This window comes from Pleurodeles waltl, chromosome 5 (assembly GCF_031143425.1).
Source record: "Pleurodeles waltl isolate 20211129_DDA chromosome 5, aPleWal1.hap1.20221129, whole genome shotgun sequence".
Taxonomy (NCBI): Eukaryota; Metazoa; Chordata; class Amphibia; order Caudata; family Salamandridae; genus Pleurodeles; species Pleurodeles waltl.
Genome location: NC_090444.1, coordinates 1,652,475,433 through 1,652,499,450, shown reverse-complemented (window position 1 = coordinate 1,652,499,450; position 24,018 = coordinate 1,652,475,433).

The window sequence follows — 24,018 nt, the reverse complement described above, 5'->3', positions numbered from 1 at the left end:
AAATATATTGATAAATATATATTCATATTTTTCCTATATATGTGGACTATAATACAGAAGATTTTGTTACATAAAATATGTACTCACTGATAATATCAGATAAACATAATGAAGTGTTTTTTGATTTCCCGGCTCTGCCTAGAATGTAGATTCTCCTAGTTTTATTATCAGAGAATATGGGTTTCATTAAAGACGCAGAAGCTAGCATTATGCATTAATCTTTTATTGCTACTCCATGCAGCACTTGAAAGCAAACTTTTAACCGTACTTAAAATTCTAGAATTAGAACCACCACTACAGTCTACATAAACCCAAGCCCAGAAGCCATCTTCCTCTTTTCTTTGCCGCTCCTTGCCAGTTAAATATGTGTTAGCACTGTTTAGAGATTTGTTGCTTTATGTTTATTTTGTGATATAGTGTACTACTGTGACATGTTAATACATTGTGGTAAGGTATATATTTGTATTTCAGCTGTTTAGCAGTTATTGTAGTGAATTCCCCAATTTACTAGATATTTTAGGCACATTTTAGAATAGTTAATTTTAGATTAATATCCAGTTGTCATGGGGATCGATGTCTCTAGCGGCCATATTTGTAAAACAGAAGCGCAAGATGGTTTTGTGCTTTTATTACCTTTTATATCATGACAGAAGTTTGAGACAGACGTTCCACTTTGTAGGCAGAGAGTGAAGAAAAGGTTTTGTTATCAGATTACATAAAAAAAGAAATGGATATTGTACAGGCTTTGCTTTTTGCTGTTCTTCAAGTTTAATAAGGGTTTATGTTTAGAAATGAGGATATTTATTTTACTTCATAAAGATGAGTACGAAAGAAGATCCTTCAGGACTTGTCACACCTGGCACCACCAGCACATCAGCTGGCTTTATATGAGAGTCCCCTCACTCAATTATCAGTGGCGAGTTATGTGCAAGTATGTTTGCTATTACACAGCCTAGAACTCAGATGAATGTGCGTAGTTGTGTCAACTCTTGACTACAATATATAAGCTTAACAGTTTTTTGACAGGTGTGTTACAGCAGGTGACTTAACCAGAAATATTAATGAGTGTTTATGTATTTTAAATAATGAATTTTGTAGTAGTAAAAACAAGTTTATTAGTTAATTAAAACCATAAAACTTTTCCTTCCACGTAAACATTTAACAGAACAATTTTAGTGCAAAAAGACAGTTACAGTTCTTTGGCTTAGGGTGAAATGGTAAGTAAAATTTCCTTCCACATAAAAAATTTAAGAAAAAAAACATACTAGTGCTATAAGGCATTAATAATAGGGCAACAGAACATACTTATTGAAGGTAAGAAAAATACAACGCAAAATAAAATCTCGTGTTTAAAATGAAATGGTATATAAAGTTTCCTTCCACAAAGAAATATAAAGAAAACAGTGACAGCCCAATGAGGTATTGGTAAAAATGGGACAAAGTGGGAAGAGGCCTTCTATCGATTTTATTTACCCCTACTTCAGTCTGGTTGTTGGTACCAGACTTTATTATGACACAAGCTAAACAACCCACTGGACTACCTAGGAGCCTTCCCTTCTTTAAGATGTTCAAAGTGGGTTATAGGGATTTCGCTATCGTTTCCGCCCTCCCTCTGAGTTGGTTATTTCGGGAGGCTGTGGTTTTTAGAGTGAAAATTTCAAAAAATTGAACCAGCCTAATGTTCAATATTGTATTTCGAGGGTTAAAGGCTGCAATTAATGCTTGTCTGCATGATCTAATTGTTAAACCGTTAAATTATTTTTTTAGTAGGAGTCTCCTTTCGGCCACCAGGGCTGGGCAAATGCAGACCACATGCATCAAGTTTTCATCTGCTAGATGACAGAGACGGCACTCCCGGGAGCCTACTTGCCGCTCCTTCTTCCATTTTGGCATGAGGTCTAAAGTAGGGACTTCACCCAGCCTAAGTCTGAGAAAGGATTGCTTGATTTTCCGTGAGTAGGAGCCAGCCATCAGTGGTGATTCTTTAAATGTTTTGTAGGAGTTAAGGATCAACCAACTATGCTCCCTTTTGGCCAATGAGATCTTATCTTCTAACAAGCTCTGTAATTTACTTTCTTTATTCACTGCTTTATTGAAAACGGAGATGGGTAGAGACCGGTTCCATACTTCATCTAAGCTCAAAAGATTCTTACTTTTTTCTAGATACCTTATGTAGTTGGGGTTTCCTCTTTCTAGGATAATTTCCTGCCAGACTAGATTGGCTAAAGACCCTTTTGAAGTGCGGCTCAGTTTGTAGCAGCATTTAATGTATGCTGCCGGTCGGGCTAACAACTGTTTGACCAGCATAAATTCCAGTCTGACCTGGGCTGGCGATGCACGTCCGGGCAGCCGAAAAACGCACTTATATGTTTTTATCAGAAGCTTATCCAGAAGAGCTACTTCCATCCCCCTCATTATTTCGGTCCCATAAGTGATAGTTGGAAGTAGCTTCGCTCTCATTACTGCTGTTAATGGGTTCAGAGCATGACCACAGATTGAATGTGCTAGCTTGCAAAAGGCGTAAGTAAGGGCCTGCGTCTTGTTTTTTATAGCCTCTTTTTGTAGCATGTAATTACCTCTAGCATCCACCACCAATCCTAGGTATCTGTATGATGTTACTTCCTCTAGGGTTTTCCCATTCATATGCCATTTACCTTGGGTGGTTGGCCTGCGGTTTAAGGTAATCATTTTAGATTTTTTATGATTAATTTCTAAATCATTAGAACCTGAGTATTCTTCTAATGCCTTTAACAATTTCTGCATGCCTATTCTGGTATACTGATCAGTAGTAGGTCATCTGCATATAGTAGGTTGGATACTTGTTGACCGCCCAGTGATGGAGAGTGGGATGAGTGACCATTTAACTTGGCGGGGAGATCTGCTATGTACAGGTTGAAGAGTGTTGGAGCCAATACACAGCCTTGCTTCACCCCCACTGTTGTTTTGACTGCCCTGGATAGGTGAGAGCCTTCCCCCAATTTAACCTTTACCCAAGTATCAGAGTATATCATTTTGATGGCATTTAAAATAGAGTGTGGCAGCCCCCACTGTAATAATTTAGCCCACATTTTGCCGCGGGAGACACAGTCAAAAGCAGCTTTAAAGTCAACAAAACATAAATAAGTTGGAGTCCCCTTTGCTTTTGCTCTGTTTATGATCAAGCCTAGCCCCATAAGATTTGTTAATGTTCCTTGGTGCTTGGTGAACCCGGTTTGATTAAAGGGTAGAATATTGTTCTCTGTAATCCAGGATTCTAGATGTTTTAGCACACAGCAGGAAAAGTACTTGAGGTCAACGTCTAAAAGAGCGATTAGTCTGTAGTTGCTTGGGGAGAGCGCGCTCCCACCCTTATATATGGGGTGGATTATTGAGCCTTTCCATAATGCCGGGACAATGCCTGTTGTGATCACGTAATTAAACATTGCTGCCAGGAAATTGGCCCATCTTTCAGTGTCTTGTTTAAATAGTGCTTGCGGTAAGCCATTGGGGCCAGGGGCACAGTCCATTCGTGACTTTCCAATGATTTTTAATAGTTCTGGTGCCGTAAATTTCAAAGGTTCAGGGATGTTGGGATCCCCACCAATCATATGTGACTGCATTTGGGGGCCTTCTTCGATGGTCAATTCTTTTAGATGTGACTTTAAATGGGATACCCATACTTCCTCTGTTATGTTTGCGTTATTGCCTGCTTTTGTACCGTTGTCTATTGTATTGATGAGTTTCCAGAATCTTTTGGATTCAGATGTTTTGGTCGCAAAATGTAGTTTGGCCCACAGGGCCTCCTGTTGGCCTTTTTTAAAGGTCCATAGATCCCTTTTATACAATTTCCTTTGCTCTCTAAGGGCGGACAATATTGATCCATTATCTGGGCATTTACGCAGTGACCTTAATAATTTGCCTACTGCTGCTTTCCTTTTGCGTACTGGCAGCGGTAAAAGTGAACTTTGGCGGTGATTCAATTGTGCTCCCTTTCTCGTGTTACTTAAGGAATCATTTTTTATGAGGTTGAGGGCAAAGTTCTCCCAGACTGTTGTCAACTTTGCCCCACTTGTGATAGTTGATTCTAGCTTCCGTAGGGCCTCTTCTGCCTGCCTTTCAATGGTGTCAGAGGACCATTTGAGTCGCTTTAGATTTTCGGTGCCTAGTGTCCCGTTTAGGGCTGCCACTTTCTCCGGTTTTTGTGGTGATGCACAGATCCCAAATACCTGTGGTTTGTGGTCGCTTTCCGTGCGGTCCATGATGGTAAAGGTGTTTACTAATTTATATAAAGCAGGGGACATCAAAGTGTAGTCTAGATAGGAGACCGACTTCCCGGAGAATCTTGTCCATGCTGGTGGAATATCCGGGCACTTCCGTCCGTTTAGCACGAAGAGGCCCACTAATTCACAGGTGCGTATGAAACTCTCCCCAATTTTGTCTTTCCTAAGTGTTTTTTGGGAGGGTTTGGCTGGGCATTCTTACAACTGTTTGGATGTGATCCTCACTGGGGTTGTGGAATAAGCCGAGATTGAAATCGCCGGACATTAACCAGAATGCTGATTTTATTGTGCCTTTTATCCTTAATAGTTGAGTTAAAAGTTTGTTTGCGTCAATTTTTTTATTTTTAGGATTGATGTATATGTTGACCAGAATCAATGGCTCCTGAGTGTTTTTCCCCCAATCGTCTAGCTGGAGAAATTGGAAAGGTTGGTCTTCCTCCTTATACTCAGATATTTTTACCAAAAGGCTGGTGCTAACGTAAATGGCAAGGCCTCCCTTTGGCCTTCCAAGCCTGTTTGTTTTCGTTGCTGGGCTAAGATATTCCATGAATCCGATTATCGGTATTGATTCCATTGCCCAGGATTCCTGTATGAGTAAAATGTCGAAGGAGCTGAAAAAATGTATTACTGCAGGATCCTCCAGTTTTGACCGTAGGCCACCGATGTTCCAGGAGCAAATGGATAAAATGCCGTGTGCGGGTTGATCCTTACCAATTCAATTGTTACCCATCGGTCTTGGGGGTAAAACCGTTGCTACCCGTTCCCTTTCTGGATACTTTTGTTGCCCCAAGACCACTCTTTCCCTCCCTTCTTCTCTCCATACTTGGACTGTCAGCGGGTGCTTAGGTGGATTCTCCTCCCTACACCTTTCTTCAATGGGTCTGCCGGCCTGGTGTACTCCTTTCAGAACCGACCATGTGCCTTTGGGAGTTCCCAGGTATTGTGAGGCTAGTAACGGAGTTGGGTAGCGGTCTCCTTTGTAGGTGGTTACCTCAATGCCCCAGGCTTTCAATAGGTCCTTTCTTTTCAAGATCCGCTTTGGGATATCTGGTGCAGAGAAGATGGTGAGTGTTGGATCCGTGAGTTGGTTGCCTCTTGCTTGGATAAATTTTATAGCTGCCAGGTCCTCCGAGGCTACAAACTGAAGATCCGGTAAGGCTTTTATGATTCTTAAGATCGAAGAGCGATTAAGAACATCTGTGGGGGATCTGGAGGTGAATTCTGGAATCCAGAGTAACTGGAGGGTATTCGTGTCTGTTATACGTGACTGATTTTGCTCTATGCGCGGGTCTTGCTCCATATAGCCGTCTTCCCTCTGACTAATGGCAGACTTGCTGCCCATATTGACCAGTGTTAGTTGGGGAGGCAGTGCAGGCGTAATGGGTTTTGGTTTTGTGCTCTGCTGGTCCCTTGTGGGGCTTGGTCTTAAGTTCGTTATAGTGCCAATCGCTTCGGGAGGTCTCAGGGGGGACCTTGTTGAGTGGGTGATGTCTGCTGTGGCGGGGAGTGTTGTCACATCTATTATTGTGTTAGAGCTTGTACTTGTGTGGGTAGTAATGTCTCTATTATACCCTCCATTTGACGTCGCCTGGTCTTTAGATGGATCCTTTGATGAGTTGAGTTGATGGGATTGGGCGGACTTCCTTCCCTTCCTTGCCCGCTTTTGTTCTCTTTTAGAGAGGGTCCGGGTTGTGGGAAACTCAGGGTTCCCAGGCTTATTGATGGACTGTAGCGGAGGATGATTCATCATGGGTTCCCTATGGGCACTTGCTAGTTGGCGGCTGTCAGCCAATATTCTCTCCTCACTAAAAATCGATGCGGCGGGCGCTAGGGAGGAAAGGGGCTGCTGCTCTTTTTGTTTCTGCTCCCTCAGAGTAGATTTTAGCATGGTGGTGAGTGGTTTAGGCCATGTATGTTCATCCTTCCGGGTGGAGCGGATTTCTTGAAGTATTCCCTCTAAGATTTGCAGAAGTTGAGATATCTTATCTACTACCTCTTTACAGGAACAAATTGTAAAGTCATTAGAGTGAGTGACTTGCGCCCTTGTTATAAGTGCGTTTAATTTTTCCAACTTACTGTCAATCCCGGAGACAAATACTGCCAGGGTGTTTAGCAAGTCAACTTGAATGTCCATTTTATTTGAATGAAATTGCAACGCCATGACCGTTGCTTGCATGGAATTTAGGATTGCAGCCCACGTTTCTTCTGACCTGACTGCCACAGGGGGTTGTGACTTTAAGTCGGGCTCTTGGTTACCACTTGATAGTGCTTTGTTTATTGTTGTTTTATGGGGGACTTTATGTGAGGCTGTCACTATTTCTGCTTCTACTGACCCATTTGTGATGACCTGTTCTATACCCCAGAGGTCCTGTTCTTCCTTTTCACAGTTATACATTGGGAATGAGTGAAGTTTTGGACTTTGACAGAATGGGCCACCTTCCTGAGATTCTTGTTCTAAATGTTCTGCGATTGCTACCAGTTCTGAGTCCAGGATGGGTAGTTTCGCTGGACTAGATGTCCATTGGTACTTAGTGGCGTCTAGGGGTTTATTACATAGAGTTAAGTCTTGCCTAGGATTGTAGAGGGATCCTGGTGAAGGGGTAGCTGGCATCGCATTGTCCTGAACTATACTTGATGCGTCTACTTTCGTAGGGTGATTTTTCCTGATTACTACTGTTGGCGATAGGGGGGGGGGGAGGAGGAGAATTCATACTGAGTTTCTTTTTGCTGCTTCCTTGCTGTTGCCGGTCTTGGCTGGGTGAGGTTATTACCCCAAAACTTGTTTGGGTTGGAGCCAGGAGGTCGATCCTTTTTCTGGTGGCGATGGTACCAGCAGTAGGGAAATAATCAGTTATCCTGTGATGCTTGGGAGAGGCTACGGTCTCTGGAACCCCCTCCGGCGGGGTCGCCGGTTTCCAAAAGCCGGGCTCTCCCCAGATCGTTTCTTCCATGCTGGAATTTTGGTCGCCTCCCCCGCGTGTGCCCTTTGTTAGGTTTTGCCTCCTGCATGGGAGGGGGTGGGGGAGATCCTGTTCGCTGCTTGCTCTCCTTTTTGGGGTTGCTTCATCCAGAACCAGGTCTCCCTTCCTTTTTCTCTTTCCTTGTTTTGCTGGACGGTTGGTAGTACTGCCTCGTGCTTTGCCTGATCTCATGATCGGTATGTTTTGCTGCCTTAGAGCAGGATGATTTTGGGCGGGCTGTTGGGGTGAGGGAGAAGGGCCTTGTTGGGCCTTGTTGAGCCTTGTTGTGCCTTTTGTTGTTTTTGAGGCAGTTAGGAGTGCCGTCCTCCTAAAGAGGCTCTAATCGGATGTTGATATCTGAGTGTACGATCACCCTCAGGAGAATTTGGAGCTGTTGAGGGCCTGGGTCCTGGAGTCCGGAGATGCTGGACCGTGCCAGTCCTTTTTGGGCCGTGTTGGTCCCTTCCGCTCCTGGCCCTTGCTGCCCTGGGCAAGGTGCAAGGGTGGGTGGAGGAGCAGGGCAAGGGGGCAGGTGGTGTGGGGGTGAGGCCACGAACTGCCTGGTGGATCTACCAGGGTGGGTCGGGATGGGGGGTGCTGTGCACCCTGGCAGTGGGACCAACACCACAACCTGGACCAGCTTCCCTCCGCCCTGTTGCCCTCCTTGCCCCTCTTGGCCCCTTGCCCTCTGTTGCTCACTTGCCTCACTTGTCTCACTTGCCTCTTTCCTCTTGCTGGGGATCACGTCACGGGCAGCACCTGGAGCACCTGGAGCAGGGGGCCGGTAGCCTGTGTCCTGAAGCCTGATGCCTGACGCCCAGTGTGCCATCCTTGAGGGGTCCTTACTTGCCACCCAAAGATTTGTAGGAAAAGGAGCCCCTGTGCCCCTATGCCCCCCCCCGCAAGCCGCACCCGCGATCGGGCCGCTTCCGCGGGGGTCCGCAGAGGGGGGGGAGGGGAGGAGGTGGGTGCTGTCTTCTGCGCACGCTGACAGGGTGCTGGGGGCACCGGTGGCAGCTCAGCTCACAGGCGAGGCTCACCGGTGCGGGTGGTGAGCTGTGTGCGGCACCGCTCTCCGCTCTGCTTCGGCGCTGGCTCCGACGCGCTGGCTCCGCGCTGGCTTCGTGCTGCTGACCCGGAACCGGAACCGGAAATGCCTCTCGCTCTCGCTCGCTCTCTGAATTTTGTAGAAAATCAATAACGTAGAGAAAAATAATGCACGCATTTGAAAGTGTGACTTCAGAGACTGTCCACCAATGTTCACAAAATGTACTAATTAATGATTAATACTTACGAAATATTGAAAACATGTTAGATTAATGTAGTAATATTTCATATTAATTGTTATGAAGTATGCTTTAGCTTTATTAATTGTATGCCTTAACTTAGCAAGTGTCTTGGCCTAGTTTTACGAGGCCTCATGAAAAAGCTGTCTTTCTTAGCGGTTTATAAAAATGCTGACATAGTGAACTAAAATGTGAAATGTCCATTGTCTTGTTAAAAGTGCTTAACCGGAGATTTCTGTGGGAACCAACGGACAGGAGATGTTTCTAGCAATGTAACAAATCGTGTGTAATGTGTGTGAGATGTACTTTCCCAGGACGCAAACAATGAAGACACTGACTGGAGAGGAAGACGCAACAAAATTGTTACCTGACGAGCTGGATGATGAGGATATCGTTAAGCGGAACAATCAACCTCATGTGAAGAGCGAAATATTAGAATTCATTGATTTGGTATAGAAAATTTATTGGGTAGTGCATAAACGAATGATTGACTAACCAATAGGGAATTAGGGGATAGTTTAGGTGACTTTGATATAACAACACAACAGAGGAGAAAGATTCAGAATAGATTTATACAGATGTTAAGAGAAGAAGAGCGTTTAGAATAGACTCGAGATTTTGTCATTGGGCTCATACTCTCTGACTGAGAGCTTGAAGCTTTGCTGATTGATTGATGACCTGAGGATGAAGACTGATTCCGCTTGCTGACTCATACCCAAGATAGGTAGATATGATAATATGACTGTTATGCATTTTATGCGTTTTCTTTCTAGGTACCAACTGCGCTGTTTTGATGAGACCCATAGCTAGATGTTTTTTTTTCTATATTTGTGTTCTAAATTGTTTTGCATGAAGTCCAAAATGCTGATGCTAATCTGACGTTAGTTGAGGGCACTCAGACTTAACTGACAAATTTCATGGACTAATGTTTGATGAGTTATCTTGCTGACTACTATGTATGTAATTAATTTGTTGCAACTGACTCTGCTATTGATATGTACCATAGGCTTAGAATGTGTTGTGATTCAAGCTCTGATTAGGTTGCGTTTCTTCCGCCGTTTTGGTCAACCAGTATTGTTCTTATATGTATTCCATTTGATCTTGAGATTAATCTACATGACTTTAGCATTGTTAATATAAGGGAAATAAAAGTACTAAACTTTTACTAAAGGTGTGGTTATTCATGGCTGAAAGGTCATGGTGTGTTATATTCACTGACTCCATTGATTATTGATTTTATTGATTACTAATGATTGTTGATTATTGTGAATTGATTATTTGTTCATGTACTGGAGCTATGGCGAGAACATCTTAAATGAGTCAAAAGGTTCATCAACCTATTTGTGTCCCCCTTGTAAGTTTACTTATTAAGGTTCGACGAGCTAACAGGTGTTGCATTTACCCTGTAATGTTGCCAACATCTTTTTCATTTTGTTGTTATGCTGCCGCGCACTAGAAATCTAATTGACCTTGTGACTGATTTAGAGTTAGACACTAATGGAAAGAAAATCCTATGATTAATGGGGAAAGTACGAATTCCATATGAGAATTTGCTGTCACATATACTCCACAGTATTATGCCTTTGTTGAACGTACCACTTCTGAAGATTTTCCAGTACTTTCCAAATCTAAATTGGGCATTTTGTCACTGGATGCTCAAACATTAGTACAGCATCCATATTTATTCTTCCCTCAGTCCAGCTGCATAAATGACTAAGAGGGAAGCCTGGGATGTGAAATTGTTAAAGGAGGGAGAAAGGGACTTCCAGAATGTTAGAAATGGGGTCTTTGGTTGACAGTCAGGTTACCCCCTGTTCAAGCATGGACCCTCACTCTAGTCAGGGTAAAAGAGAATCACCTTCAGCTAACCCCTGCTTACCCCCTTGGTAGCTTCGCAGAGCAGTAGGCTTAACTTCAGAGTGCTAGGTGTGAAGTATTTGTACCAACACATACAGTAACTTAATGAAAACACTACAAAATGACACAACACAGGTTTAGAAAATAGGAAATATTTATCTAAACAAAACAAGACCAAAATGACAAAATGCCACAATACACAGGTCAAGTTATCAATTAAAAATCAGAAAGAGTCTTTAAGTAGTTTTAAACACACACTAACACTGTCAGCGTGAAAAAGTACCTTGGGCGCATCAAAAATAACCCCGCACGGGCGAGTGCGCGTTAAAAAGGACTTGCGATGCGTTGATTCCACTCACGAGCGGGACCGTGCGTCATTTCTCCTTTTGCCGGGTCAGGGTGCATTGTTTCTTCTCTCTGCAGGAGAGCGATGCGTCAATCCGGTCAGCACTCTCGGGTCTGGGCAGGCCTTGCATTGTTTTTCCACACACAGCGGTACTTGAGTCGGAAATCCAGCCGCACGATGAACTGAAAACCCCGCAGCGCCAGTTGTGATCTCCCAGCCTCCGCCAGAGATGCTGCGCGTCGTTTCTCCTGCTCCGTGTGTCAATTCTTCGGTTGCATTTCCTGCAAGCATCGTTTCTCAGCTGCGGAGCCGGCGGCCCTTAATTTCTTCAGCCGCAGATCGGAGTTGCGTCGATATTTTCCCCGCATGGCGCTCTGTGCGTGGATTTCTTCCTCTTTGGCTGCCAGCTTCTCTTTTCAGGGTCCCAGCAACTGGATGGGCACCACAGGGCAGATTAGGAGTCTGTCCAGAGACACCAGGTGCTGGCAGTGAAAAGTGTTTGCTGTCCCTGAGACTTCAAACAACAGGAGGCAATCTCTAAATCAAGCCCTTGGAGATTTCTTTTCAAGATGGAAGGCACACAAAGTCCAGCCTTTGCCCTCTTACTCTGGCAGAAGCAGTAACTGCAGGATAGCTCCACAAAGCAGAGTCACAGGCATGGCAACTCTTCTTCCTCAACTCTTCAGCTCTTCTCCAGGCAGAGGTTTCCAGAAGGGTTTCTGTGGTTTTGGGTGCCCTTCTTATACCCAATTTCTCCTTTGAAGTAGGCCTACTTCAAAGTAAAGTCTCTTTTGAATGTGAAATTCTGCCTTGCCCAGGCCAGGCCCCAGACACTCACCATGGGGTTGGAGACTGCATTGTGTGAGAGCAGGCACAGCCCTTTCAGGTGTGAGTGACCACTCCTCCCCTCCCTCCTAGCACAGATGGCTCATCAGGATATGCAGGCTACATCCCAGCTCCCTTTGTGTCACTGTCTAATGTGAGGTGCCACCAGCCCAACTGTCAAACTGACCAAGACAGGGAATCCACAAAAAAGCAGAGTCACAGAAATGGTATAAGCAAGAAAAATGCTCTCTTTCTATAAGTGGCATTTTCAAACACACAATCTTAAAATCAACTTTACTTAAAGATGTATTTTTAAATTGTGAGCTCAGAGACCCCAAACTCCACATGTCCATCCACTCCCAAAGGGAATCTACACGTTAATCAGATTTAAAGGTAGCCCCCATATTAACCTATGAGAGGGACAGGAATTGCAACAGTAAAAAACTAATTTAGCAATATTTCACCATCAAGACATATAAAACACATTACTATGGCCCTCATTACAACCCTGGTGGTAAATCCTGCTTACCGCAGTGCAGAAGACCGCCAACATACCGCTGCAGCCGTGGAATTCCACTACAGGTATTACGACCCACAGCTCGGAATCCTCCACAATACAGACACCCACACAAGTCCGCCACACTAAAGGTCAGTGATAAACTGGCGATACCAAAACCGACACCGTCACGCCAACAAGAATAAGCCCACACTATCACGACCCACAAATCACGCGCTTAAAATACACACACGTATACAAAACACAACCACATTGGACAATTTGAAATACACAAAACTGATACACATACACACACCACACCCACACACCAAATCCAATATAAAACACACACCCACATTATCCACAAACCCTTACTACCAGAAATTTGAAAGCAGGCCAGAGAGAGACACTACCTTAAACAACACCAGCATCCCAAGAGACACAATACCATCACTTACACAACATCCACTCACCTCAAAAAACAAACACCAACACATCCCCTCACACATCACAACACAACATCTCAGACATCACCCGCACCTCAACGACACCACAGGTTCTCTGAGGAGGAGCTCAGGGTCATGGTGGAGGAAATCGTCCGGGTAGAGCCACAGCTATTCGGATCACAGGTGCAGCACACCTTCATTGCAAGGAAGATGGAGCTATGGCGGAGATTTGTCGACAGGGTCAACGCAATGGGACAGCATCCAAGAACACGGGATGACATCAGGAAGAGGTGGAACGACCTACGGGGGAAGGTACGTTCCGTGGTCTCCAGACACCAGATGGCAGTACAGAGGACTGGCGGTGGACCCTCACCTCCTCCCCCACAACTAACAACATGGGAGGAGCAAGTCTTGGCAATACTGCATCCTGAGGGCCTTGCAGGAGTAGCTGGGCTCTGGTAAGGCAAATCTTTACTACTTTATCCCCCACCCTAACTGCATGCCATCACATACCCCTCCCTTACCCTCACACCCATCACCCCAACAACCCACAGATACCCCACCAACACAACCCACACATTCCAAAAACAAGCCCTGCATGTAACACCAAAGTATGGACACCCATCACCAAAGCATGTCCAGTAGAGATACCCACACAGACCCCAAACCAACTATCACACAAGGACCAAACCAAGAATGCAAGCACTGGAATAGAGGGTCACTCACCCATTGCACACAATGGCACACACAGATGCAATAATCATGCTTTTACACCCCTACAGGACCCCTACCCAACGTCACTGGACAGGAGGTGCCAGATATATCCAGTCCCCCCACAGAAGAGACCCACAGTGATGACAGCAGTTCTGCACAACTGGATCAAGATGACCAGCTCGGTCCATCAGGGACCTCAGGGCAGTCGGTTCCCCTGACAGAGTTACAAACCACCACAGAGCCTCCCCCTCAGGAAACACCAGCACAGCACCCACCCAGCGGGCCCATCCCTCTGTCCCCAGGACACGTCAATCAGCAGTGTGTCCACCACTACAGGGAACCCAGGCAACCCCACTAACACAGGACGATCAGGGACCTGGGGGCAGTGGCAGTGGGCACACGGTTCAGGGGACAGAGGCACAGGACAACAGGGAAACAGGGAGGACTGCTGTGCGACAGGGGGAGGACAGGCCCAGGGAACCTACTCTCCACGAGGCCCTCTCCAACATCATGGGAGCTTACCATCATTCCCAGGAGACGATGGCAATGGTACTGGTCAAGTTTCAGGAGACCCAGCGGCTGCAGGAGGAAGATTATCTTGGGATCAGGGAGGACTTGAAGTCCATTAAGAACACCCTGGTCACCATTGCAGGGGTGCTGCAAGACCTTGTCAACACCAGGAGGGACACAGTGGCACAACAAGGGGCCCCTGACACTAACCTGGACGATGAACAGCCCTCCGCCAGCGCTAGTGGACAGGAGGCACTGCCACAGGAACACGACACCAGCACCCCACCCCCTGCAGATGGAGAACTACCCCGCAAACGGTCCCTGAGATCCAGGAACAAGACAGAGAACATTGCCAAGACCCCCGCCAGGAAATTAGACTCCACTGAATGTCACCCCTCTGTCCCACTTTGTCACCCTGTCCATCCTTAAACTGCCATTGCTCCACTTCCTATGCCCCTTTGGACAATGCACCGGTGAAACAAATAGAATGGGCTCTGCCATGGACAGTCCTCCACCATGCCCCCAGTCCATTTTACAACCCCCTCCACTTATTAGTACAGAAATCAACACACTTCAATCACAAAACAATCTGGAGTCAGTCTGTGCTTTCACAAATGTGTAAATGCAATAACCATGGAATATAGCAATGTCAATCTACTTGTACACATACCGATGTAACACAGCTGTAGGCCAGGAGGAAATATAGCAGAGGGCACAAAGTGGGACCCACATCTGTGAAATGGAAAGGCAAAGTGACAATTCAGGGTCCATACACTGAGTGAAAATGACAGACTTAGGCTAGCTCCAACAATAGTAGGAGATGTGGGAGGCAGTGACATCTTCTTACCTGTGTCTCACTGGAAGTATTGCATGATTATGTTGTTTCGGTTGCCGATATCCTCTTCTTCTGCCTCCTCTTCTTCACTGTCCACAGGCTCCACAGCTGCCACAAGACCACCAGCTGGCCCATCCTCCTGCAGAAAAGGCACCTGCCATCGCAAAGCCAGGTTGTGCTGCATACAGCAGGCCACGATGATCTGGCACACCTACTTTGGTGAGTATAGGGAGCCAGATGTCATATGGAGGCACCGGAATCTGGCCTTCCGGAGGCCGAAGGTGCATTCGATCACCCTCCTAGTTCGCCCATTTGCCTCATTGTAGCATTCCTCTGCCCTTGTCCTGGGATTCCTCACTGGGGTCAGTAGCCATGACAGGTTGGGGTAACCAGAGTCACCTACAAATGGCGAGGGACAACTGTTAAGACACACACTAACCTGTAGGGATATCCCCAGACAACCATTCCCACTGACTTGCTTCCAGGTGCTCACCTAATAGCCACACACAGTGCCTCTGGAGTTGACCCATCACCTAAGGGATGCTGCTATTCCGCAGGATGTAAGCGTCATGCACTGAGCCAGGGAATTTGGCATTGACATGGGAGATGTACTGGTCTGCCAAACACACCATCTGCACATTCATCGAATGATAACTCTTCCGGTTTCTGTACAGCTGTTCACTCCTGCGGGGGGTACCAAAGCCACATGTGTCCCATCAATGCATAGGCTGGGACATACCTGATGCTATGGCCACTGTTGTTTGAAATGACCCACTTGCAAGGAAATGGAGTACTGACAGCACCTGCACTAGAGGGGGGATTCCTGTGGGATGGCGGATAGCTGACATCAGGTCTGGCTCCAACTGGGCACACAGTTCCAGGATTGTGGCACGATCAAGCCTGTAGGTGATGATCACATGTCTTTCCTCCATTGTCGATAGGTCCACCAGTGGTCTGTACACCGGAGGATGCCGCCATCTCCTCACATGTCCACATGTCCAGGCGGACGGTGCCTATGAAGGACAACAGCGAGCACAGAGTCAACCAACTCAGAGGTACGTACCCACAGCTTACACAGAACACGATTAATAATCTGAAATTTGCATGTATGAGTTTTGAGGCAAGGCCGAGGTATGTGTGACGCAGTTAAAAATTAAGCCATGTGGGCCCCTGAAATGGCGGCTGCCTGACCTGTAAAGTGGGACAATGGGATGTGAGGTAACTGCGCTGGCGTTGTACACTGTCATGGTAGGCGGTCGAAGACCGCGGCGCAATTCTGCATCGGTTAACATTGGACCCTATGGGTGTCAGGAGCCAATGACGACGTACGCCGGTGGTGACGGTACGCACTGCCGCGGACGTGACCGCCATTTTCTATCTGTTCAATCACTTGATACCTGATCTTCGACAGGAGAGGACCTAAACTGCAAGTGCTGCTGTGACCTCAGTCTGGAAGACACAATGGCTCGTGCGTCTGGGGAAAGGGCCCCTGCCTTCACATTGGAAGAGTTGGAGAAACTTGTGGATGGGGTCCTCCCCCAGTACACGCTACTCTACGGTCCTCCAGACAAACAGGTAAGTACACTGGGAGCATGCTGTATGGGCTATGCCTGTGTGGAGTGGGGTGGATGAAAGATAGGGGGGGAGATTGAGGCGTGCATGAAACGACGGTGAGTGCATGTGCCACATGGCAAGGGTTGGGATGGGGGCCAATGACTGTGACGGTGCAGTTGGTAATAGCTTTTCTTTTTCCCCTGTAAAATTCATGTAGGTCAGCGCCCATCAGAAGAAGGATATCTGGAGTGCCATCGCCAAGGATGTCCGGACCCTGGGGGTCTATCACAGACGGAGCACCCACTGCCGTAAGAGATGGGAGGACATTTGCCGTGGGAGCAAGAAGACGGCGGAGGCCCACCTGGGGATGGCCTCCCAACGTGGGAGGGGTGCCCATCGCACCATGACCCCCCTGATGTTTAGGATCTTGTAGGTGGCTTACCCAGAGTTGGATGGGCGTTTGAGGGCATCACAGCAGCCACAAGGGGGTGAGTACACTCTCATTCAGCTGATTCAGCATGCAGTGGAGGTGTCTGGGTGGGGGTGGTGGGCTGTGGGTTTCCCTAGGCCAGGACGAGTGTGCTAGTTAGGTCATATTCTTCTGGCAGACCCTGTGACACCCCACCCCACCTGTGTACAGTGCCAACTACACCTAGTCAGGCTCCTGTGACATCCATGTGTGCAGATGTCGGCCATAGCCTTGTAGGCCATGTCACAGGGATTGAACAGTGGACCCCAAGAGCGTGGCGTAGTGCAGTGGGCTTCTGTGTATGTCGTGTCCGCCAACGGTAGCGGTAATGCATGCACTCAACATGTATTTCTTCTGTCGCCCCCCACTTTTTGTGGTCTCCCTGTCATTGTGTGCATTAGCATCATCAGGCGGAGGAGCAGTGGCACCGGAGCAGGAGGGAGCTGCATCCCACATGGTCCTGGAGGGCGAGACTACGGACTCGGAATTCACCAGTGGGACGGAGGGCAAGGGGAGCTCCACGGCGGGGACAGGAGCTGACACCAGTGATACGGACTCGTCCTCTGATGGGAGCTCCCTTGTGGTGGCAGCCACATCTGTGCCCCCGCATCTACAGGTACAGCCGCCACCCCTCCTACCAGCACCACCCTCCCAGCAGCCCCTCAGCCTTTGCCCCGTGCCCGCTCACCCAGGAGGGTGGGCATCACCTTCGCCCCAGGCACCTCAGCCCCTGCCCCAGTCACCCCTGCTGCCCTCAGTGAGGAGGCCATTGACCTCCTCAGGTCCCTCACTGTTGGGCAGTCTACCATTTTGAATGCCATCCAGGGTGTAGAGAGGCAGTTGCAACAAACAAATGCATTCCTGGAGGGCATTCATTCTGGTCAGGCAGCCCTTCAGCAAGCTTTTCAGACTCTGGCCTCAGCACTGATGGCAGCTATTGTCCTTGTCTCTAGCCTCCCCCCTCCAACTTCCTCCACCCAGGCCCACACCCCTGTACCTCAGCCTACCACAAGCACACCATCAGACCAGCATGCACACACCGCAACACACAAGGGAAGCACTGGCGAACATAAGCTCCACACATCTCACAGGCACTCACGCAAGCATCACACACATGCAGACACACCAACATCCACTGCCTCCACTGTATCCCCCTCCTCCTCGTCTCCCTCCTCCTTCCCAGTCTCGTCTCCACTCACACCTGCATGCACTACATCTATAGCCACTACTTCCATCACAAGCACACACACCACCACACCCCGCTCACGTGCAGTCACCACCCCCACTACCATTCACAAGTCCCGTGTGTCCTCTCTCAGTGTGTCTGTGACGCCACCTCCCAAGATACACAAACACAGGCACACACCCACCCAACAGCCATCCACCTCACGACAGCCTCCAAAGCATGCACCTTCACCCAAAGTCACCAAACGTACACCTCCTACAACCACAACCTCTTCCTCCACTCCCAAACCCCCTCCAGCTACCCGTCCCAGTGTTCCCAAGAAACTTTTCCTGTCCACCCTTGACCTCTTTCCCTCACCTCCCCGGCCCGACTCTCCAGGTCCCAACCTAGCCCCTCAGCCACAACATCTCCGGGACCAGTGGTGCCTGTAGTCACCAGATTCTGGAGTGCACAAGGCAGCAAGGACAGTCCCCCACCTGTCAAGCATCAAAAGTTGGCCAGTTCTCAGCGGGAAAGGGGGAAGACTCCAGCCACCAAAGCCGCTCCCAGGGGTACAGGTGGGAGTGTGGAGTCAGCTGCGACACCTTCCAAGGTGGGCAAGGGGCACAACAAACCCGGCAAATCTGGGAAGAGCAGCACGGCGGAGAAGACCGCCATCATCCCCACTGCCCAGGAGGCCACCGCCATCAGCCCCGCTGGGCCAGACAGGACCGCCAGCACCAGCCCCGCTGGGCCAGACAGGACCGCCAGCACCAGCCCTCCTGGGCCACACAGCACCACCAGCACCAGCCCCGCTGGGCCAGACAGGACCACCAGCCCCGCTGGGCCACACAGCACCGCCAGCACCAGCCCCGCTGGGCCAGACAGGACTGCCAGCACCAGCCCCGCTGGGCCAGACAGGATCGCCAGCACCAGCCCCGCTGGGCCAGACAGGACTGCCAGCACCAGCCCCGCTGGGCCAGACAGGACCGCCAGCACCAGCCCCGCTGGGCCACACAGCACTGCCAGAAGCTGAGTCACTGCCAAGGACCCCGCCGCAAAAAGCACTGCTGTACAGGACACCGCCGCCACAAGCACCGCTGCCAAGGACACCCCTGCCACAAGCACCGTTGAACAGGACACCACTGCCACAAGCACCGCTGGCCCATGAGCGCCATGGGCACTGACGCTACTGAGTCTGCCACAAGCAGGATGAAACACTCTGGGCACAAAGCCCCCTCCAGAACCAGTGGAGTGATACATCCACTACCTCTGTCCTTGGCAGGATGAAGCACTCTGGGCACAAAGTCCCCTCCAGAACCAGTGGAGAAAGGCATCCACTGACACAGTCCTTGGCAGGATGAAGCACTCTGGGCACAAAGCCCCCTCCAGAACCAGTGGAGAGATACATCCACTACCTCTGTCCTTGGCAGGATGAAGCACTCTGGGCACAAAGGCCCCTCCAGAACCAGTGGAGAGATACATCCACTACCTCTGTCCTTGGCAGGATGAAGCACTCTGGGCACAAATCCCCCTCCAGAACCAGTGGAGAAAGGCATCCACTCAAACAGTCCTTGGCAGGATGAAGCACTCTGGGCACAAAGCCCCCTCCAGAACCAGTGGAGAGAAACATCCACTACCTCTGTCCTTGGCAGGATGAAGCAGTCTGGGCACAAAGCCCCCTCCAGAACCAGTGGAGAGATACATCAACTACCTCTGTCCTTGGCAGGATGAAGCACTCTTGGCACAAAGCCCCCTCCAGAACCAGTGGAGAAAGGCATCCACTCACACAGTCCTTGGCAGGATGAAGCACTGTGGGCACAAAGCCCCCTCCAGAACCAGTGTAGACTGTTATCCACTTGTGAGACTGTTGCTTTGCACTCCCCATGATTGAACAGTGGGTAAACCACTGACTGTAGAGACTTGAGAGACTGTGGCTTTGCACTCCCCAGGGTTGAATGGTTGAACAGTGGGCAACCCACCCACTGTAGAGACTTGAGAGACTGTGGCTTTGCACTTCCCAGGATTGAACAGTGGGCAAACCACCCACTGTAGAGACTTGTGAGACTGTGGCTTTGCACTCCCCAGGATTGAACAGTGGGCAAACCACCCACTGTAGAGACTAAAGAGACTGTGGCTTTGCACTCCCCAGGATTGAACAGTGGGCAAACCACCTACTGTAGAGACTTGTGAGACTGTGGCTTTGCACTCCCCAGGATTTAACAGTGGGCATTGGGCCCCCTCATGGATTTGCCGTCGTGCACTCAACCGGCTGAGGTGCCCCCACTTTCCCTTCCCCCTGAGGTGCCTGTTTTATTGCTATCTGATGCCCCTGCAGTGTTCTCTCCGTCATGTTCGGGTATTGAGTGTGGGCCTCGACCATTCAGTGTGGGCCCAGTGTTCCACCGACTTCAATGGAGCAATACCTGGACTACTAATCTTGGTGTATATATTTGTTAATAGTGTATATATATTTTTGCGTACTGGATTTTAGTATATTACAATGGTTACACTCATTTCCTTTTGTCTGCATTCTTCCGAGGGTTTTGGAGGGTGTAACTGTAATGTATCAACATGTATTAGTGTGTGTGTTGTAGTGGGTGAGGGTGGGGGTGTTGCGTGTTGCGTGTGTGTGTCCCTGTTTTTTCCCTCCCCTGTGTCGTAGGTGCAGTACTCACCGTGGTCTTCGCCACCGACGTTCGTGCTCCTGGTAGAGGAGCAAGAAGATAAGGGCAGGGAAAATGTGAAGCTCAGGTTCCATGGCGTCCTGGTTCCTCGTGGGGTGTGTAGAGGTGAGCGTTTTCCCTTCGAAGTCCTGTTTCCGCCGTGTTTTTTTCCGCGGTGAATCTGCCCCGGAAAACGTGGCGGATTGGTAGGTTGTGATACTGTGGGCGGTACATTGTCCTCCACCTGTCTGTTGGCGGTGACCGCCATGCTGTTTGTTTGTACCGCCGTGGCGGTCGGAGTGTTAAAGTGGCTGTCTTTGTTGGCGGTTTCCCCACGGTCATAATTCCATTTTGTTTTCCACTGGTCTTCTGGCGGTCTTACTGCCGTTTTAACACCGTCCGCCAGGGTTGTAATGACCCCCATAGTCATAGTAGAGAGAAATGCAGTCCTAAGACAGTGGTGCTATCAACTTCCAGTATCCACCTCTGCACAGGGACATAGGGACAGGTCAGGGAAGGCTGCTGAAAGGGACCCGATAACTGCCACATGACAGTGTGGTAATGGGTTACTGCACATGTCTACCATTTTCACAGATTTAAAGATATACAATGATACTGAAACCTCTACTGAAGACAATGGTATGGCTGAAAGCAATAAATATGAATATAGACCTGTCCATTGTCAACATCACAAGGTTCAAATGGCAACCTCGGACTCCATCTCTGACTCCGCCTTTGCCACCTGAGGGGAAATGGATTGTGCAAGGGAATTATCAGCACTTGACTGGCCATTGTACCGCTATAGCATTTTTGCAGGGTGGGGGGCTGCTTTCAGAGCAGAATGGGCTGCGCTGTACTAGCTATTCACCTATGGCCTCATTTTAATCTGGCCTCCTACAGTGCAAGGCTAGTTTGAATATATTTGCCAAAGCTGATTTTGATTTCCAGTCCAGCCTAGGGAATGATAGAGACACAGATTATGGGTGGATGAAAAAGTAAGACTTTAACCTGCCCCTGTCTCCTCCCATTGTTCATTATGTGACAGGAGCCATGAAAGGAGAGAATCCAGTTTTTCCTTCTACCTTGCCAAATGAAGCAAAGCAGAACAAAGGGATAAATGGTTGTGGATGTTTCTCTCTGTGGTCTTTGACACCTGCTGTCCCTTCATGTCAGTTATTATGGAGTCGCACAATTTCGTTACACGACTCCTTACCAGTTGACATGTAGGGACATCAAGAGCTTTCAGAAAATACATAGAAGAGCTGCCCTGAGCTATACGGGTTTTAAAACAACTTTATCTCATGGGCAAAAATTTCTTAATTAGGACCTTGCACCTTCATTGGGCTGAATGGTCTAATAGGCTTATAGCCCTCAGCAGAAGGCTACAGCGATCATTAATGTCCAATTCCCATGTAATTGGCCATACATTTCACTTGGGCCAGTCATGCTAAGGCAGGCCTTTAATGGCTGGTAGAGCCCGCTATGGTGGCTAATAAGACTAGGTTATATGCAGTACATGCCGCAAAGCTTGTTTGATAATGATCCAATTTCTTCCATATGTCCTGATTAGCATCAGAGTTTCACGGAAAAAAACAAAGGTTATAGTATCGTTATAGTTAGGTGAATATGTTAGCGACAACACTAACATTTTGAACTAAAAAACAGAGAAATTCACTAGTTATAATTAACAGAGCTAACTATAACTTGCACCCTCGTCATGCACTGCTTAGAACCTCACATATTACATTACTGATGACATGTTCTATGACATCATTTATTGTATCACTGATGACATCTCAAATTACATCACAGGTGACATCATCCAACACATTTCTGTAATTTTTAAGTTTAGAACATTAATATTGTTTCTGACTTATTCACCTAGCTATAACGTTAATTTAACCTTTGTTTTTTTCAGTGAATTTCTAATTTCTAACGTTTAAAAAAAAAAAAAAAAAGATCTTTTTAGCACTCTTAACTAAACGTTACGTTAACCTTTGTTTTTTTCAGGGAATTTCCTAACAAAGTAATATTTTATCACCATATGTAAAGCCAACTCCCACCGTGCACAGCCTTTGGCCGTGTGTGGCAGGGCGTTGTCCGCAGGCAGTCATCCTCATGCCGTGCATGGCCAAGGCAGCCAACCTGCCCATCACATATGGCCTTTGGTTGTGTGTGGCATGGGGTTAGCTGCAGGGCCTGTGTTGCAGCCAGGCCTTGCTTCCAACTCCCTGCAGTCAGTGAAACCCTGGCTGCGCTCAGCCTTTGGGCATGCACAGCAGTGGGTTGGCTTCCGGGGACCCCATGCCTAGGGGCTGAAATGCAAATAAAAGGAGAGGGGGGCCACATGGGCCCCCTTCCTGAACCTTTATAGGTCAATGGGCCCTATCCACCTGGGCTATGCCTAATTTAAAAGGGAAGGGGAGCCACATGGCCCACTCCCAAAGCCTTATTAGGACATGGAACCTCTTCCCCCAAGGCTGTTTTTTAAAAGGGAAAGGAGCCCCCCCCCCTCTCCCTGAGCCTTCTCAAGCCATGGGGGATCCATCGCCCAGGGCTGTCTATTTTCTTTTAAAGGAGAGAGGGCCCTCCTACCCCACCCTCATTAGACCCTGGGGACCCCATTCCCTAGAGCTATAATTATTTTAAAGGGGCCTGCCCCAACCCCTCCCCCAGGGCCATATGTTTCTTAAAGGAGAGGGGAGCTGCATGGCCCCTCTCCCTGAGTCTCATTAGGCCTCAGAGCCAGATCCCCCAGGGTCTTATGTGTTTTAAAGGGGAGGAGACATGTATCCACTCCCCCAAACCTAATTTGGACCCAGGACCCCATCCACCGGGGCCTCCTTTTTAAATAGGTGGGTAACCCGGTGCCAACCTAGGGTACCCAACATGCTCACATTAGAGGGGATGGAAGCCCTAGGGCCCCGCAGCCCTAATCTGCTCCATGCATGCTGTGGGAGCCGGCATTGCTGTCACCCTCAGGGAGCAGCTACTTATGTTGCTCCTTCCAGACGGGAGCAATATTTTGTTCTGTTTCTCTGCCCACATCATTGCAAGCAGGGAAGCAGATCTCAAGTCTGCTCTCAGCCAGCGGAAGCAATTTTAAAGATCCCACCCGTTGGGAGCAGACTTTTGCCCTCATTATAACATTGGCGGTATATACCTTCTACCGCCGTGGTGAAGGCTGCCAAAAGACCGTCGCCACGGCTACTAGCCGTATTATGACCAAAGCCGGATTTCCACCAGAAGGATGGCGGAAATCTGGCTGTGTCCAAGCCAGCGGATGGTGGTAAGGTGGCGCTGCTGCCAGCAGCAGTGCCACGGCAGTAGACCACCGCAGACATTATCATGACACATGATATGGCCTGGTGGTGTTTTGCTGGTGGACTCTGCTGCTGGCAGCAGCGCCCCGTCTCGTCTCCTGCCGGAGGACCCCCTCACAAAAGGTAAGTCGGGTGCTCCGACAGGGGTGGAGGGTATTGTGTGTGTGTGGAGGGGTGTGTGTGTATGTCTGTGCGTGCGTGTATGCAGGTGTGCGTTGGGTTTTGGGTGTGTGTACATGTATGGATGTGTGAGTGCATGTATGTTGTGTTGTGTGTATGCGTGTGTGCCTGTATGTATGTAAGTGTT